At 37.4% G+C, this 18,552-nt stretch overlaps 1 long non-coding RNA gene across 2 annotated transcripts in view; it reads right to left on the bottom strand.

Moving 5' to 3' along the window:
- Positions 1–18,552, bottom strand: part of LOC309612276 — a 271,326-nt gene that overhangs the window by 17,664 nt on the left and 235,110 nt on the right. Inside the window, exons 5-6 of one of the 2 annotated variants that reach the window (XR_014235078.1) lie at positions 11,290–11,525; positions 2,892–3,007 (exon numbers count right to left, since the gene is read on the bottom strand). This is a non-coding gene — a long non-coding RNA (uncharacterized lncRNA). The remainder of the gene's footprint in view (positions 1–2,891; positions 3,008–11,289; positions 11,526–18,552) is intronic. The other variant, XR_014235079.1, reaches the window with a different exon arrangement.

Raw genomic sequence — 18,552 nt, 5'->3', positions numbered from 1 at the left:
CTGTGAACCTGAAAGAGTCCCTGATATAAACCTAAACACAAAGAAATATTGGCTGGTTTCTATTTTTGGTTATCTAACCAACAAGATGCCAACATAGAGATATGCTGATAGCTATGGGCCAGATATCTTCCCCTCAATTCTTGGATAATAAGTAACCCCCCCCCCGCCACAACCCTGCCAGGCCAAACTGGCAAATAAAAATAAATTCCTAGGAATTAAATCAACCTGAGACACACCCTCAGGAAAGGAGAAGAGAGGAGGAAACTATTGAATTGGTTTAGTGGTTTCTTCTGAGACTCAATATTAAGCCAGAAATGACTGAATGTTTCTTGAATTGGTAAGATTAGGTTGTCTTCTACCAAAGTGGAATGGTGGTTCCTGAGATAAATTTAGTTATAGGGAAATAAAGCAAGTGATATCTTTACCAGTGAGAAATTTTAGCTGTGAAATTTGCACCTATTGTGTTCATACCTTCTTAAATATTGCTTTTATCTATGTGGTTCTCCTTCATGGGGCAGTTGGTGGCTTTTCTCCAAACTTCCTTAGTACTTCACTTATATCCCCACAATCAATCTTATCACATGGCATTAAAATTTAGGTGTTCTCAAATTATTCAACAGTAACATCTTTCAGAACAAGGACCCATTTTTCTTTTCTTTCCTTTTCTTTTTCCTTTTTTCCCCCTTTTTTCTTTTCTTCTTTTTTTCTTCCTCCCTCCCTCACTCCCTTCCTTCTTTTCTTCTCTCCTTCCTTCCTTCCTTTTTTACTGAATATCTTCTCCTTCTAATATTTGGCATATTATATATGTGCACCACAGATATTTTTTCCAACTAGATGATAGTGTAATGGCTGATTGAGACCTTCTCTCTCGCTCTCTCTTTTTTTTAGGTGTGACAACAGAATTTATTGCATTTTATTTTTCCATTATTTTTCAACAAGTGTTTGTAAATATTTAATTATTTGCATAAAATTTAATTTAAACTATCAGTAAGATAGTATTAATATTTAATGATCAATTTGAAAACAAATCATGGTAATTTTCATTGTAGATGACTGAATAATGTAAAACATTCATTTATTTATTTAACTAATATTAAATAATCAGCACGTGCCATAAACTATAGTATATTTAGAGGATATAAAACAGATAAAATAGGGATTCACCCTCTATGAGCTTATTATCTGGTATGTTGTGATCATTTTTTAAAATATCAAAAACAGATGAAGCTTACTCTGTAGTCTTTTAATGAGCAGTTATTTCCTAAAGATAACTTTTTGATCTCTCAATTCTGAGTAAAGCAAATGTCAAATTTTATCCAGATTGTTTGTATAATAAGTATAAATTTTTTTTTTGTATGGAGAGGGATTTTTTTTTAATTAATTTTTTTTATTGGAGTATAGTTGATTTACAATGTTGTGTTAGTTTCTGCTGTACAGCAAAGTGAATCAGTTATACATATACATATATCCACTCTTTTTTAGATTTATTCCCATATAGGTCATTACAAAGTATTGAGTAGAGTTCCCTGTGCTATAGGGTAGGTTATTATTTATCTATTTTATATATAGTAGTGTGTATATGTCAATCCCAATCTCCCAATTTGTCCCTCCTCCACTTTTTCCCCTTGGTAACCATAAGTTTGTTTTCTATTTCTGTGACTTAATGTCTGTTTTGTAAATATCTTCATTTGTACCTTTTTTTTAGATTCCACATATAAGTGATATCATATGATATTTGTCTTTCTCTGACTTATCACTCAATATGACAATCTCTAGGTCCATCCATGTCTCTTAACCTTAACTCTCTGATCCCTGAGCTCCAAGAATGATACATATTACCTGATTTGCAGGAGAATAAGGGCACTGAAATTAGATAGCTCCTGCTTCCATCAAGATTGGGCCAGTCGTGGTTGTTGGAGGGAAGTGGAGGTGGAGATAAGGAGCTGACTGCAAGCTAGGCTCTAGAGGGCCTTGGTAATGGCCTCAGGGTCAGGTGGCTATTATTTTTTCCATCACTAACTTACAATCTTGCTGAAAATATACCTCCAATAGATAATGAAGGTAAATATTATCATTATTGTGAGTGGTTTATTATTAAAACTCTAATCCATTAAGAAAATATATTATTAACTGGTGCAGAACTCCTTTGGGACTTTCAGCTAATAGTACCTGTACGTTTTGCCTGTTATATTTTTGGAAAGCAGAAATTACATTAAGGTTACATATCCATATGGTACAGTAATAAAAACAATTGTGTTAGGCTTCAGCTTCTCACGATTATGGACTAGCTAGTACTGGTCTGGCCCTTCCAATGTAAACAACCATAAAATTGAACAAAACAGACAAAGCAGTTATTTTCAGCATTGACCACGAGGCAGTGCAAGGCTCCATTCCATGAGAAAAGGGAAACTCATGAGGTAAGCCCCATAATTTCCTGTCCCTCTGCATAGTGAGAAGTCTTCAAGCAGAGCACGGTGGCGCCACTGATCTGAGGAGGTGGAGATTTGAGTTCAGGACAACTAAGATGGTTATAATTCTGGGACAGGGCACTGGAGAGGAGGGAGTTGTACAGAGTGGAGAGTAAAGTCAGAAGCCTGTTGCAGGGGCTCCTCACACGTCCTTAGCTAGGGGCTGGGCTGCACATGAAGGCAGGGAGATTTCATCATATTTACCAGAGAGTAGCAGCTGTAGATGTGAGAGTAGAATGAATAGCCTAGTGTTCCAGCAGGGCTGGGGGAACGCTGAAGTTTTGGTCTAGCCAGAATGGACAAAATTACTTATGTCTAATAAACACCACAAGCATCTACCTGGGATACCATAAAGGCCATGTCTTAGGAGCAAAGACCCTGTTCATGAGGAAAGTTTTTTTCAGAATTTTATTTTAGACCCACCTTAAACAAAACTAAAATCAGGCCCTGATGAGATTCACAGGAGAGGCAGAGTTTGAATGTTGAGTCCTGCCAAGTTAGAGGAAGTTGGGAAAGATCTTGAGTGTTCCACACCTGGTCTAACAAAGCATAAAAACAAGTCTACCCAAGTTCAGTGTAATCAGCCAGTGTTTGAGCTAGTTAGAACAAAATGCAACATTCAATAAACAAAATCACAGAATCCAGAACCCATACTACACATTATCAACAAAGTCCAATACATAACCAAGAATTACCAAGTGTGCAAAGAAATAGGAAATTTTAACATGTAATTAAGGAAAAAAATCACTAAAAACCAACGCCGAAGTGCCCTAGATGTTGTATTTAGTGTATTGTATTTAAAACAGCTATTATAAAAATTTCAAAGAACTAATGGGGAAAACTGTTAAAATAATAAAAGTAAAATATGGCTTTAATTAATTAAAATCATTAATACAAATGAATAAAATATAAAAAAGATAAAAAATCTCATCAGAGAAATAAAAAATTAAAAAGGAACCAAATGAATACTCTTGAATATAGGAGTATAGTAAAAGAAATTAAAAAAAAAAAACCCTGGATGGGCTTAACAGATTGGAGAGTTAATGAATTTGGAGGTAGATCAGTAGAAATTACTTAATCTAAGAGAAAAGAAAACAGATCTTATAAAATGAAAAGAACCTTGGAAACCATTGGGACAAAATAAACTGTCTATTATAAATGTACTAGGAGCCCTAAAAGGAGAAGAGTGAGAATAAATAGGGCAGAAAAAATATTGGAAGAAACAATGGCTGAAAATTTCTGCCATTTGATGAAATAATTTGACATATAGATCCATGAATCACAGTGAATTCAAAGCAGGAAAAATACAAATGAAATCACATGTAGGTACGTCATAGTTAAATTGATGAGAGCCATAGATGAAAGAAAAATCTTGAAAGTATTTAGAGAAGACAAGACACATTACACACAGAGGAGCAATAATATAAATGATAGCTGACTTCTCATCAGAAACAACAGAAGAATGGAATCCAGAAGTCTGTGGAATGAGAGCTTTACATTGCTGAAAGCAAAAACAGAACCTGTTAATCCAGAATCCTATACCCATTAAAATATCCTTCAGCAATGAGAGTGAAAGCCATTTTCATAAACTGGAAGCTGAGAGAATGTTTTTGCCAGCAGAATCACAACACGATCAATGTTAAAGTATATTCTTGAGGCCAAAGTGAAATGACCCCCATGCTAACTGGGATCTACAGTAGGGAATGAAGAGCACAGAACATGGTAATTAAATGGATCAGTATAAAATGTGATGTTTCATCCTTCTCATTTCCCCAAAGAACTAATGATGATTTCATGCACTGTAAGGTAAAGGATGGTGCAGATGGTAAATGATACTATGCTTTTCCTAAAGTTATTCTATTTGTGAGGATGGAGGAGGAACTGAGAATGGGAAGCATCAGGTATGATGATAGAAGTGGCAATTGGGAAATGAAACGTCTGAAATTCCAAGTGGAAATGTGAAGCGTGAAGTGTACACTATGGATGCTAAACAGACTGATAAATTAACAGTGTGTATTGTTAGCCCAGGGGCAAGACTAGGGTAGATGAGAAGCAAATAGAGAAAATAAAATGGAATACTAAAAAGAATAAAAAACAAGATGTTTGCAGTGAGAAGAAAAGATCAATACAGAAACAAATGAAAAACAAAGCAAAATGTAGATGTAAACCAACCATATCAATAATTGCATATATGTAAAACACTAGAGAGTTTATAAAAAAGAGAGAGAATGTTAAATGGATTTAAAAAGCAATTCTCATCTATAGGAAATATATTTTAAAGCTGAAAATACAAACAGGTTAAAAGTAAAAGGATGCAAAAGACAATCCCATGCAAACAGTAAGCATAAGAAAGTGGTTATATTTTAAAAAAATAAAGTAGACTTTAAGACAGAGTATTAAAAAATGATAAAGAGGGGGCATTTCATACTGATTCAAACAGCAATTCATTTGGAAGAAACAGTAACATAAATATGTATGAATCTAAAAACAGCTTAAAAATTCCTGAATGCAAAAATTATAGAATTAAAATGAGAAATAGACAAAATTCATGATTATAGTTTTACATTTCAACATTCCTCTCTCAGTAATTGATAGAACAAATGGACAATCAGTAGGTATGTAGAGACTCTGAAACATACTCTCAACTAAATTTACCTAATTGAATCTTTCCTTGTCAATTTAATTGAGGAATAACTTACATAAAATAAACTATTCATTTAAAGTACACAACTTGGGGAGTTTTGGCAATTTCATATGAGTGAAACCATTTCCACAGTCAGAGAGAGAACACCTCCACCACCACTGGGAGTTTCATTGTGCTCTTCCGCAGGTCAGCTCTTCCTTTGTTCCAGTACCCAAAGAACCACTGATCTGCTTTTTGTTACTGTAGGATAGGTGATTTTATATAAATGGTATTACTGTGTGTGTGTGTGTGTGTGTGTGTGTGTGTGTGTTTGTTTTTTGCAGTTATAAGCATATGGATTTTTTCATGTATTTTGATGTGTTAAAACTGTTATATCTACTATTACTTTGATGCAGAAAATAGTCCATTTGGGGACAGACAGAACTTCTTGAATTTGGCTATTCTGTCATTTTGACACAACTCCAGTAGCCTTTTTAGCTTACTCACTTTCTGACATGACAAGTATTCCAGGATCTTGTATTTTTTTTTTTCTTCCAGATTTGTTCTGGTTTCTTTTGGTATATGAATTGTGGTGTTCATTGTTACACAGTTAGTTATTGTTTTTAGGCCCTACCACTTGACAGAGCTAGGAAATACATATTATTTTGTAAAAAGAAAATATTATATGAGTTCATACTGATATTTATATTTTATGATTTTCAACAGAGCTCTCATTCAATGAGGAAAGGAACTCCTTTTTCAGCAAGTAGTCCAGAACCAACTGGATGTTCATGTGGAAAAATAAAATAACAAACCTTGACCAGTGGGCCAAAAAATAGTAAGAGTTGAAAAGGATCATAGACCTAAATATAAAAATAAAAGTATAAAATTTCCAGAAAAAAACTGGGAAAAAATTCTTTGCACCTATGAGGTAGGCAAAGATTTCTTAAGAGCACAAAAAGCACTAATCACAAAAGAACAAAAATTGGTAAATTGGACTTCATCAAAATTAAAACCTCCTGCTCTTTGAAAAATCTTTAATAAAATGTAAAGTCAAACCAGAGACTTGGACAAAATATTTTTCACACATATATCTGACAAAGGAATTATCTCTATAGTATATTAAGAACTTCAACAACTAGAAAATGAAAAGATAAACAATGCAATTCAAAGTAGACCAAAGACTTGAATGGACACTTCAAAATAGAAGATATACAAATGGTTAAGTGAATACATGGAAAGATAGTCTATAGCAGGATTTGGCAAAATTTTTCGGTAAAGGGCCAGAGAGTAAATGATTTATATTTTGTAGGCTGTACACTTTTTGTTACAACTAACTCTGCCATTGTCTAGCTATAGAGAATACATCAGTGAATGAGCATGGCTGTGTACCAAAAAAACTTCATTTATGATCACTGAAATTTGAATTTTTTGAAAATTTTTAAGTATCAAAAATATAATTAAAATTTTTTTTAACTATTTAAAATCATTCTTGGCTCACAAGCCACGCTAAGATGGGTGTTGGGCTGGATTTGGCTCCCCAGTATAACCAAGTTTAAGGGCATGTGACCTGTGCAATGTCACAGGCTTCTGCACTTAGCAGGGCCTTTTGCTTTGTTTAATGTTTTGCTGTTGTCATCTTGGAATTCTTACTAACTTTTGAACAAGTGACCTTGTGGTTTTACTCTATGTTTAGATTTGCAAATTATGGAGCTGGTCCTGACCATGGACAGAGTCTACAGATCCCTGCTCTATAAGTCATTCATGAGGCAAAAAACAAATGCAAATTAAAACTACAATGGGAAATCTCTTCACACACACTAGAATGGCTGAAATTTAAAAAGATTAACAATAATAAGTGTGGACAAGATACAAAGAAATTAGAACTTTCACATATTGTTGGTGGGAATGTAAACTGGTATGATCACTTTGGAAACTGGTAGTTTCTTAAAAGTTAAATGTACACTAACCCTATAACCCAGTAGTCTCATTCCTGGATATTTACCAAGAGAAATAAAAACGTAAGCCCATAAAGTGACTTGTATAGAAATGGTCCTCAATACGTAAATGGATAAACAAACTGTGGTACATTCCTACAATGGAATACTTATTCAGCAACAGAAAAAGTGGGTACTTGATACCTACAGCAACATAAATAGATCTCAAAAACATGATGTTGCATGAAAGAAGCCAGACACAAAGGAATGCAATATTGTATGATTCCATTTCCTTGAAACCCTGGAATGAGCAAACGCAATCTACAGAGATGGACATTAGGGCAGTCGGACTTGAGAAAGGGAGGAAGGAGCGGAACACCCTCAGGGTGACGGAGATGTTGTATCTCTTGATATGGTAGTGGTTGCATCATTTATACATCAGTCTTTTCTCAGCATTTGTGAACAACCCTCACTGTGCTGAGTGGCACCTGGGTGGTGACCTTGGGGGTATCGACATGTGCTTGGCTTATCACTCAGCACAAAATGTTCATTAACTGCTGTGGCTTTTGATTTCCTATATTGGTCATATTTAGCCTTCACTCTCCTTTCACTGCGTTTCTTTTAGATACACCCATCTGCCCATTTCTCTTTTGATTTGTAATTTTTTACTTCTAATCTGCTATGAATTTGGATTTCAGTAAACATTATTGCAGACCCAAGTGCAGACTCAGGCAATAGACACCTTAGCAAGGCATTGAATGGTCCTTCAGAGTGGAATGAAGAGACTTTGACATATATTTTCCCTTGTCAGAGATCAGTTTAGCTTTCCTTCCCTGAAATTTTTGGATAACGCTCCTCTGAAAACTGAACAGCAGTTAATCTGCAAATTACAGTTTCCACCTTGATCCAAGAAGACACCAGATCTCTGGAATAGCGAAAGGAGACACTTCCTATCCTGCCAGGTTGGAGAAGAGGGTCATGTGCTCAGGAAAATGATGTTTATAGTTTGCAAGGTGAGGTTAAATCCAATTTCGGAGACTGGAGTGAGACGAGAATGTTTTCTTGGGAAAGAGCTATTCTTTCTTCAAAGGCTTATGAGGGCTAAGCTCTTTGTTAATGAGATGGAAACTGTGCATATGGCCCTCACAGGAGCTGAGTCATTTTATAGCTTGGAAGGGTTTTGTTGTAATCAAGTCACTGCTAAGTGTTAATCCACTTAGGGGACTGGAGGCCTTTGAAGGCCTTCCTGCCTCTAGGGACACTTCCAAATTAGCACCTATTATCTGGAGGATCTGATTTTTATGCAAATAACAGAAATTTTCCTGTCCCTGGCACCTAGATTCCTGATAAGTCAGACTCTTTACCTGAAGGAGTAGATATTCACTGTGGAGAAAAAGAGGGAGGGAGGGAGGGAAGGAAGGAAGGAAGGAAGGAAGGAAGGAAGGAAGGAAGGAAGGAAGGAAGGAAGGAAGGAAGGAAGGGACGGAGGAAGAAAAGAAAGAAGGAATCAAGAAATTGCTCATTGTCTAATATTCCAAGCATTTCATAGATGTGTTTAAATATTTACAGGGTATTTTAAGCCTCTCAATAACCTTTTGTTAAAGTATTGTTAACTTCTTTTAACAAACAAAAACAAAATACAAACAAAGCTATGAAGGTCAAAGAGGCTACCTAACTTGCAAATGGTATAGAACTAATGAATTTGGGGGTCGGCTCAAAGCCCATGCTCCCCCCCTCTGCTCTTGGCTGCCTCATGAAGGAAAGCTCTGGACCCCCTGCTTCCCTCACATGATACCTGATCTACACATCAGACCCGGAAGATAGCGGGGGTAACAAATTTTACAGTCTGAGCTGGATCTAAAAACCTAATTACCCGAGCCTGTATTTTTCTCCTGCTCATTTCAAATGGAACTCAGCAGCAGTGACATTTCTTATTTTCCTCTAGACACACTTTCATGAAATCTTCTTCTGGGTCTTACACATGAAAGAAAAGGGATGATGTGAGATTGGTGGAGGTGTTCCTTATTCCAGCTCGTCTGTACTGACATAAGGTGTGCCGGTGTCTGCTCAATCATAGACTTCTAAGCCATCTCCTTTTTCTTCTTTAATAAAACTTGACAAACCCTGCATCAAGAGCTGACCACCCTTTCACCTCCATTACCAGAAGACATCTTCCTGCTACTTCTGCCTATTCTCAAAGGATGGCCTCCACTAATGTGCTGCACACATGCCAAGCAAATATATAACAGGAATGAATTAAACACCTCCTGCTTTTCCTTCGACGAGGTCAGAGGCCCTGGGAAGCCTCAGCCCAAACGATTTTCCCTTTAATTCTTAGAAAGAATCAACACTCTATAATGAAATTTTCCTAATGGCCGAAGGACATGCACAGCACGTGCCAGTTAATGGTGCTGACAGCTCGCTTCAGTTACCTTCTGTTCCCACCTTTCCACAGAACTGCTCTCTTTCAAGTCCTCCATGATCTTGTTCTTGCTGAATCTAATACACATTTTCAGTCCTCGTCTTAGTTACTCTCTCTGCTGATGACTTGCTTCTCCGTGACCCTCTCCTGCAGGGCTCTGCTGCAGAAGCTCCTCCTAGGTTTTCTCCTGCATCCACCAGACTCTGCCCCATCCTCCACGCCAAGGCCCACATATGCTGATGTCCCCCAGGGCTCTTCCCTGAGACCTTTCTAACTACAGCCTCTATAGAAATTCTCAGCCAGTGCCTGTTTTTTGTCACAACCTAAGTGCTGGTAAATTCCAAACTGGCTTTTTTACTACTGGAGTTCCTCCCAACCCCGCTCTCAGATCCTTACCTTTAGTAACTGGTAGACATACCAGTGGATGACTACACTTAACATGCTTATCGAATGTCTTCAACTTGTCAACCCCCTTCAAAACCACTGTCCTGCATGGTTTTCCCTCTCTCAGGGCATGCCACTGCCAGCCATACTATTACCAAAGCCAGAACCTGGGAGTCAAGCCTGAGCCTTCCTTCTCTCTCATTCCCTTCACTTAAAGGTTCTACCCCCTAAGTATGTTTAAAATATACCCCCTTCAAGACTCAATGTCTGCTAAATGCATCATTAAAATATACCCCCTTCAAGACTCAATGTCTGCTAAATGCATCATTAAAATGTCATTTGAATGGGGTCTCTCTTTGACTATTAACATCCTCTCCAAGATGTTATCCATTTGGCCATCCTGGGGAATTACTTTATATGCAAATCCGCTGTTTAACTCTCCCATTAAACACTTTGATACTTCTTCATCACCAGCAGAATAAAATCTAAGCATAACAGAGCATACGGAATCCTTTATTGTCTGCCTCCTGCCTACCTCTCCAGCTCCATCTTGCTCTGCACTCTGCTTTCCACTTTATGAGGCTGACACTTCAGGTTGATTTCATCTTGCTGTTTGGAGTCCTATTAATAGCAGTCTTACTCAATGCTGTATGAGACAAAATGAATGGAGTTGGTCCCAGCCCCTGCCGGTCAGATTAATCAAAGTGGCTGAAGTAGTGATGAACTCATTGGAAAATTAACTGGAAACTAAGATAGTATAAAAATGAAAGAGGGATGGATCTGGTCATGAGACAAATATCTATATGTTTCTTGCATTTCTTCATGTCTTGTGAGCAATGATTCTGACAACATTTGTTGCGGACAACCTTTTCAAGTTTGTTTCTAGAGCAATAATACACATTTACAGGGCCAAGGTCAGGCAGGCTTGCTTAGAGACCATTATAAAAGATTGGGGTCCCTAAGCCCCTGTAGAGGCACCACTGCCTGTGCAGGCACTGCTTGGCCCTTTTCACGTCACTTTGTGGAAATTAGGACTTGGGAACTGGTCAAGAAAATTATGACACTGGCTACCGCTATGGCTGTGAGTAATAAACCAGCCTTTGAATCTGACCCAGGAGTCTCATATCATCCAAAGCATCCATGAAACTATAACAGGAGAACTTGTTAACTTGCAAGTAGGGCAAAATCTCAGACACTTAGCAGTTCTTGACAGTTTTAAAAAGTCTCATACCATTCATAGTTCTTGCCAAGAATATTAAGGAAACATTTGCTTGAAGGCTTTAGAGCACTACTCAGATGGAAAATTTTTAGTTCCAAGATCTGAGAGAGGAAGAAAATGAAGAGAGGTGAGACAAATGTTATAGAATTTTTTCTCTGGAATCGTTTTTGATCCATTTGCCTTAGTTCAACACCTGGGGGGAAAACAAGATTAATTTCTCTTCAACATAGTAGTACCTCTAGTCTTTGAAGATCTCCTCCTTGTGTGTCCTGAGGCTTCTCTTCTCCTCATTAGTCATTCTAGTTCCTTCCACAGTCTCTCATGAGAAGTAATATTTGAGTCCATTCTCTGTCCCGGTTTGCCCTTCTCAGAGTAACTTCCAGTTTGTAAATATCCCGTACAAAATGTGGCACTCAGAAAGGGGCAGTTCTTCCAGTGAAATAATCAATGCTTTGGTAAGTATAACACTGTGCTGATGGCGAAATGAATAAATATAGTAAATTTTACTATAAGCATTTAACAAAATATTATGCAACAATGAAAACGATACTATTAAATAATGTTTAGCTATCTACCTTTCTGTCTATCTATCTACTTATCTATCTATCATCTATCTTTCTGTTTATCTATCTTCCTACCTATCTATTTATACTGAATTGAATAGTACTTTCCCAAAATTCATGTTTACCTGGAACCTCAGAAGGTGCTCTTATTTGGAAAGAGAGTCTTTGTAGATGTAATTAGTTAAACTCGGGTCAACCTGGATTAGAGTGGGCCCTAAATCCAAAGACCGGTGTCTTTGTAAGAAGGCCACATGAAGACTTATACACACAGGGAGACTGCCAGGTGATGACAAAGGCAGAGATTGGAGTGGTGATTCTACAAGCCAAAAAATGCCAAGAATTGCTGGCCACCACCAGACGCTAGGGAGAGGCAAGGAAAGACTCTCCCTAGAGACTTTGGGAAGCACATGGTCCTGCCAACATCTTATTTTGGACCTCTAGCCTCCAGAACTGTGAAAGAATAAATTTCACTGTTTTAAGCCACCTAGTTTATGGTAATTTGTTGCAGCAACCCTAGGAAACTAACAGACTTTCTATCTTCATTAGTTTTAAATTGCTGCTGTAATAAATTACCACAAGCCAGTGACTTGAAATAACAAAAATTTATTATATCACAGTTCTGGAGGTCAGAAGTCCAAATGGACCAGCAGAACTGCTTCTTCTGGAGGCTCTAGGGGAGAATCTGCTCCTTGACTTCTCCAGCATCTAGTGGCTCCCTCATTCCTTAACGCATTGCCCCCTTTGCATCATTCCAACCTCTGCTTCTGTCATCACATCTCCTTCTCTGACTCAGATCCTCTTATGAGGACCATCGTGATTACTCTGAGCGCATCCAATGTAATTCAGGATAATCTTTCCACATCAGCTTCTGCAAAGTCCCTTTTGCCATGTAAGGTTATATAGTCACAGTTGATGGGGATTTTAAACATGGATGTCTTATGCGGGCTACCTTTATCGAGCTATATAATTAGCTATTTATACACATGTTTATGAGAATAAAAAATAGGATGGAAATACCCCAAAATGTCAAAGTGATTATTCCTGTATGATAAAGATTTTTAAAGTTATTTTTATTTATGTAGTCAGTACATAAAATGTATGTTGTGCCATTTTATGAACCACACATAAAATAATGTTGGGCCAGCATTTTGAATACTAATTAAAATGTTGACCACATAGAATAATGCACATTCTCTTTGCACTTCAAATTCTACTTGAATAAATATTAGGTTCAATCAGGGGCTTCAACTTTGGAAACTATCCCTGGACTATGGGTTAGGAGACCAGCTTTCCAGTTAGAAAGTTCCACAGTTCCCTTTGATTCAATTCCATTGGATAGAGTTTTATTTTTACTGGACTGCTGACTCATCCTTGTCTTGATGTCTGCTTGGTGTCAAACACTGTTCTTCCAGACACTGGGGATGCAGAGATGAGTAACACGTCATCCCACCCCTGCAGGAGCACACAGTCTAGTCGAGAGACAGTTGGAGAACAAAGATTGTACTGCAACAGGTCCAGGCAGCTCAGGCTATTACGTGAGCAGAAAGGAGTTGGTGATAGACTGTTGGCCACTGAGGGAGATTCAGTGATGAATGAGTGATGTTAGGTTTATTTTAAATGAAAATAAAACTGAAAATTCTGGAAGCCAATCACATTTCTACAGTCATAATGACAACTCTCTCCTAGAACTGCAAAAGCTTCAGGAGATCTCAAGTGGCACAATTCACTCGTTAGACACCCACAGTTAAGGGTAAACCCACTGCCTGGACCACTTCCTCAAAGCTGGGATTAGCCCAAGGACCTCCTTCTCCCAGACCTCTCCCTGACTTCTCCCTGTGTCTAGTGAGTAGGAAGCACTCAGTTCTCAAGCTGCCTGCAAGGGAAGAACAGGTTGGTGGAAAGGTCAGTTATTCTGCCTGTTCAGTTGTGCCCCATGTGGGCCTGGCTCTCAGAGGAGCTATTGTGCAAGAGTGATGCCTGGGATTCCAAACCAGCCTCAAATTGTAGGTCACCCGCTTCACTGAGCACCTCTCCACCCAGAGGGTTCCTCTCCACCTGCTGAAAGGGTGAGAAGCTCCCTGGTGCGGGTGCAGCTGGAAGGAAGGAAGTGACCCATGTAGTCTAAATCTTTGAATACATGCTATGAGTCAATTGAAAATTCAGAAAAATACAGGCTACTCATTTGGATCTTTTGTGCAGCCTGGTAGTTAAGCCAGGAGCCAGAATGCCTGGGTTCAAATCCTGGTTTGGGCATGTTCATTACTCTCTCTATGCTTTGGTTCAAGCATGAAATAGAAGTAGGATTGCTAAGAAGATTGAATTATGCAACGCATGTGAAGTTATTAGCAGAATGCTTGGACAAGAGTAAAACTCCAATATATGCAAATCTGTTATCAACCTCCTAACATTCAATCCTTTACTTATTCAATCATACCTGAATACACAGTCCTTCCTATGAGCAAGAGATAGTGCTTGACACGTTTATGGGAAAGAGAAGGTTTTTAAGACTAGAGTCCAAATTTTTATGAACATAGAGTTTAGTAGGAAAGCAACATGTGCCCTAGAAACAGCGAAGGAGCAAAGTAGGGCATCTTACAATGAAAGATACTGAATCAGACAGGAGAAGTTACTTTCCCTTGTTTGAAGATTCCTTCCAATTATGTCTTCTCTTTAATTCTGGGATTGTACTTAAAGGCTGTTATCACGGACGGTAGAAACTACAGGACTTCAGAGAATGGAAAGGCCAGTGTAGCGGGGGTAGGGGTGCAGCTGGGACATCCTAGGAGGAAGCGGTGCAGGCAGTGGGATCAATGGCCTTGAAGTGATCCTGATATCACTTCAGGATTGATTTTTGTGAGTACCTACTTTGTGAAGTACGTTGTTCTAGGCATTGCAGATAAGGAAACTAACACAACATTGTAAATCAACTATACTCCAAAAAAAATTAATAAAAAAATAAATAAATGTATTCATATATTTATATATGGAGCTAGAGAGAGAGAGAAGAGAGTTACGATATGATTTCCATTTTCTTTGTTGTTGTCTCTGCTGATCTGTGTGTGTGTGTGTGTGTGCATGTGTGTGTGTGTGCAAGCGTGCGTTTCCTTTAGAAAATTTGGAGAGTTTATATGTTCTTAGGTCTTATTGTGGTTACCACAATAATCATAAATAATATACATAAATCTGTATTTCCTGAGGTATCTACTTTTATCAGTATGTTGAAGTTTTGTTATGAAAAATGAGGAAATCAATACAATTATATTTCTCCTTAATTTCATAATTAAGGATATTAATTTCCTAATTTCTATAAATTATTGTTTTTTATTGTTATTGTTATTATTGTTAATTATTGTTCTATTGATTCCTAATTGTTATTAAATCATTACTGAGAAAAACTTAGTTTGGTAAATTTTTGTCTACATATTTTTTGAATTTGGTTTCCTAATGTTTTGCTTAAATTTTTACATCTATATGCATGAATAAATCTGAGTCTATAATTTTCCTTTTATATGCTGTCATTGTCAGATTTGGAATTATTACCTCTTTTCTAGCCTCTCAACTGTAGGACATTTGTTTCCCAAGGGACATTTAGTAGCATCTGGAGACTATTTTTATTGTCATGACCCGAGGGGCAGATGTTACTGGCATCTAATGGGTAGAGACCAGCAATCCTGCTCAACATCCTACATGGCATGGGGAAGCTCTGCACAGCAAAGACTAGTGCCAAGGTTGAGAAATCCTGCTCCAGAACATTTTGAGGAAGATTGGAATGATTAGGCCTTTAACGTTTGGTAGAATTTGCCTGTAAAAGTGTCTGCATTTAGTTATATCATTCTTCTAAAGTAGTAAGATGGTTTTAATTTTTTATTGTAGAGGTAAGTGAATTGAGGTTCTGTGATATTAAGTTAATGTTAGAGTAGTATTTAGAAATAAAATCATTGGATGTCATGCATTTACTTAATTATTCATTTATCAAATAATGACTTTTTACCTATTATATGCATGCAAGGGTCTCTGTTAAGTACTGTGAGATGCACAAATGAAGATGCCCCTCTTTTTTTATTAGAGTCTGGTAAGGAGGATCAAGCAGGTAGCCATATGATTGTAATCCAAAACAGGAGTAAGAAGTAAGTACCATGAGAAGAACACAAATAAAACTTTATAGAGAGAGAGAGAGAGAGAGAGAGAGAGAGAGAGAGAGAGAGAGAGATCCAGGCCAGGGAATCAGAGAAGAAATTTGATAAAGTATTTTCTATAGGCCAATTTAAAGGGACTAGATGATCTGGGTTGGCATCAAAAGTGGTGAGTCTTTTGGCAGAGGGCTTGAGAAAGCAAGTAGAGGTAATCACGTTACAAAGCGAAGCTGAAGTTTCATGATGGAGGGCCTCAAATAACAAACTAAAGGCTTAAATTTCAGCCTGTGGACCACAGAGAAGAGAGCTCCTGCAGTTATCTGTGTAGGGTAGTCGACTGATATAAGTTGTGTTCTAGCAAAAAATACTTTGGAGGCCTTGCAGATATGTATGGGGGTAGGTTATCACTTCAAAAACTGAGAGCTTCTTCCAAGCCCCATTTTATTTACATTCTTGTTCCTTAACCCAGGGTTTGTCTCCGATCCTGATCTGGCGCTGTCGTGGCAGTTTGTCTGTGATGACTGCAATTTGTTCATTCCCATCCGATATTCTCCTAATCTCCTGCCTGCCACTGAGATTAATATGTTTGGTCACGTTTCACAAATGAGGAAGCCAAAATTCTGTGAGCTAGTGTGGACCCCTGCTGTTTCCCAGCCCACGTGGAGAGAGTGGAAATTGGATTTTGTTACCAAAAACCAGGGCTGGCAGCTGCTGAGCCCTGGGAGACCATACAACCTGCCAGGATCCTTGCTACCCTCCATCTCAGCACAGCCATACCCACTTTTTTTGTTGTTGTGTGTGAACTCAGCTATGCATGAAATTCAATAGTTTCCATATTGAATTTTCCATATTCCATGATCAGCATGACCGAATATACCCAAGACTCTGAGAGAACAAAATGCGAATGCATCTCTTTTATCAATAATCCTAAGCAAATTTTAAAAATATAACAACTTTTTCCAAAGTTACTTCAATTAAACAGCCTCACGTCACTGCTGTTCTCAGAGCAATGATTCAGCAACGAAACTCACGTCAGCAAAATTTGTTGACCAGTGAGGAAGAAATAAGAGTGTGAGATTGCAAAATCCATTTCTTCTTGATAAACCCCTTGAGTTTCAACTTATCCAGGTTATGTAACCAGAGAAATATGACGAAACTCTCCAGTTTCCAAGGAAAAGGAAACTCAAACATCTCACTTTCACACGGCAAGCCCACAGGAACATATGAAGGCATATGAAGAATATGTGCATATATATATATATATATATATATATATATATATATATATATATATATATATAACACATACATATATACACATATGTGTGTATATATACGCATGTGGATACACAACATGCACATACTCATAGTATTGTGAAACACATTGCAAACAAAACTCATATATATGTATATGTATATGTGCTTACATATGAAGGTAAGCACAGACTGCAAGTACAACATAAATCCATAATATAGCCCTTTGAAATTCTAAAAGAAGACAAGGAGAGAAGTTGTAACGTTAAAAAAAAATTGTGTAATCACTTTGTGATTAAGTGCAAAAACATTAATGAAAAGATTAATATAACCTTGGATATAACAGATTTATATAAGATTTGTTAAGCTTATATGAAGAATTTGAGGTAATTTCTTCATCTGATGTTGGCAAAAGGAGTTATCTTCTTGAGAATGAATTGTGTAATCTTGACACAATTTTAGTGCAATAACTCATTGTGCCAACGGAAGTTGCGGGACAGGTAGAAATGATGGAAGGGAGGAGGTGCAGGCTGGTGGCCACTATCTATGAGACCTGGCTTTGTAAGACCAGAACTTAGGAAAATTAAACTTTCAGAAAGAGTTTGCTCAATACTTTATAAAGTATTAAAGTTGCTAGCAGTAAAAGGAGACTATGCAAAAGCAACAATGCATTTGATTGGCATATTACAGCTCTCATTTTGATGAATAAATTTGAGAGGATGGTGGGCTCAGGAGAGTATAATCAACATTTTTCCATATTGAAAAGAAGTTGTCATATTCTCTACCATAAACTGGAGTTATAAAAAGAGTTCAGGTTTTATACAGCATGCAGAAGACAGGAAGTGAAAATGGATGGCAGCCTTAATCTTGATTCTACTGTGTATCTGGAACTATTCAAGAAAACTTCATGCGCTATATCTCATGATGTTGTTGAGATCTAATTTCCATGCTCATCCTGAGTTCTCATTTAAAATAGAATTCAGTATACACTCAGATAGAAAATTTCAAATTTGCTATTCGCCTCCCAAACTCTTCAATGCAAAAATGGGTGAGATGCATTTTTTTTTATAGCTTTCTGCTTAATGTTTTCTTTTTCTTTTTTTGAAACAAACAGGCCTTCATTTAGAGCACCCTTTAGAGAAAGCTAGAGGTAAGAAACATAGGGAAAGCATATCTATATGTCGTATATATCCTTAGGAATTTTGAGTTTCAGCTTGAGGTACTGTGGAACTATTTTTGGACCAGGTTTTCAGAATAGGAGCAAAGGTCATCATAGTAACTTGTTTATTCTGATAGGATGCTCCCTCCTTTCTACTCTCCATATGGTTCTGGGTCGTTACACTCTTCTGCTGAGAGAAGGATGAAACTAACGGCAAAGGATTTAGGAAGTAATTGGCATTTGGGAATTTATAAAATATTTATGAAAACCTGTCTGGGTGAGAATTGCTCTGGGGCATTGCCTAATCCCAAAGGATGGAGAAATTTGCCCAAATGCTAATCAAATTTCTTAGGATTCAACCAAACATTTCTGTTTTAATTTATGTCATTC

Source organism: Balaenoptera borealis (genome assembly GCF_965194805.1).
Source record: "Balaenoptera borealis genome assembly, chromosome: 15".
NCBI classification, from domain to species: Eukaryota; Metazoa; Chordata; class Mammalia; order Artiodactyla; family Balaenopteridae; genus Balaenoptera; species Balaenoptera borealis.
Note: the sequence above shows the minus strand (reverse complement) of the source record. Positions and strands in the feature narration are given on the sequence as shown.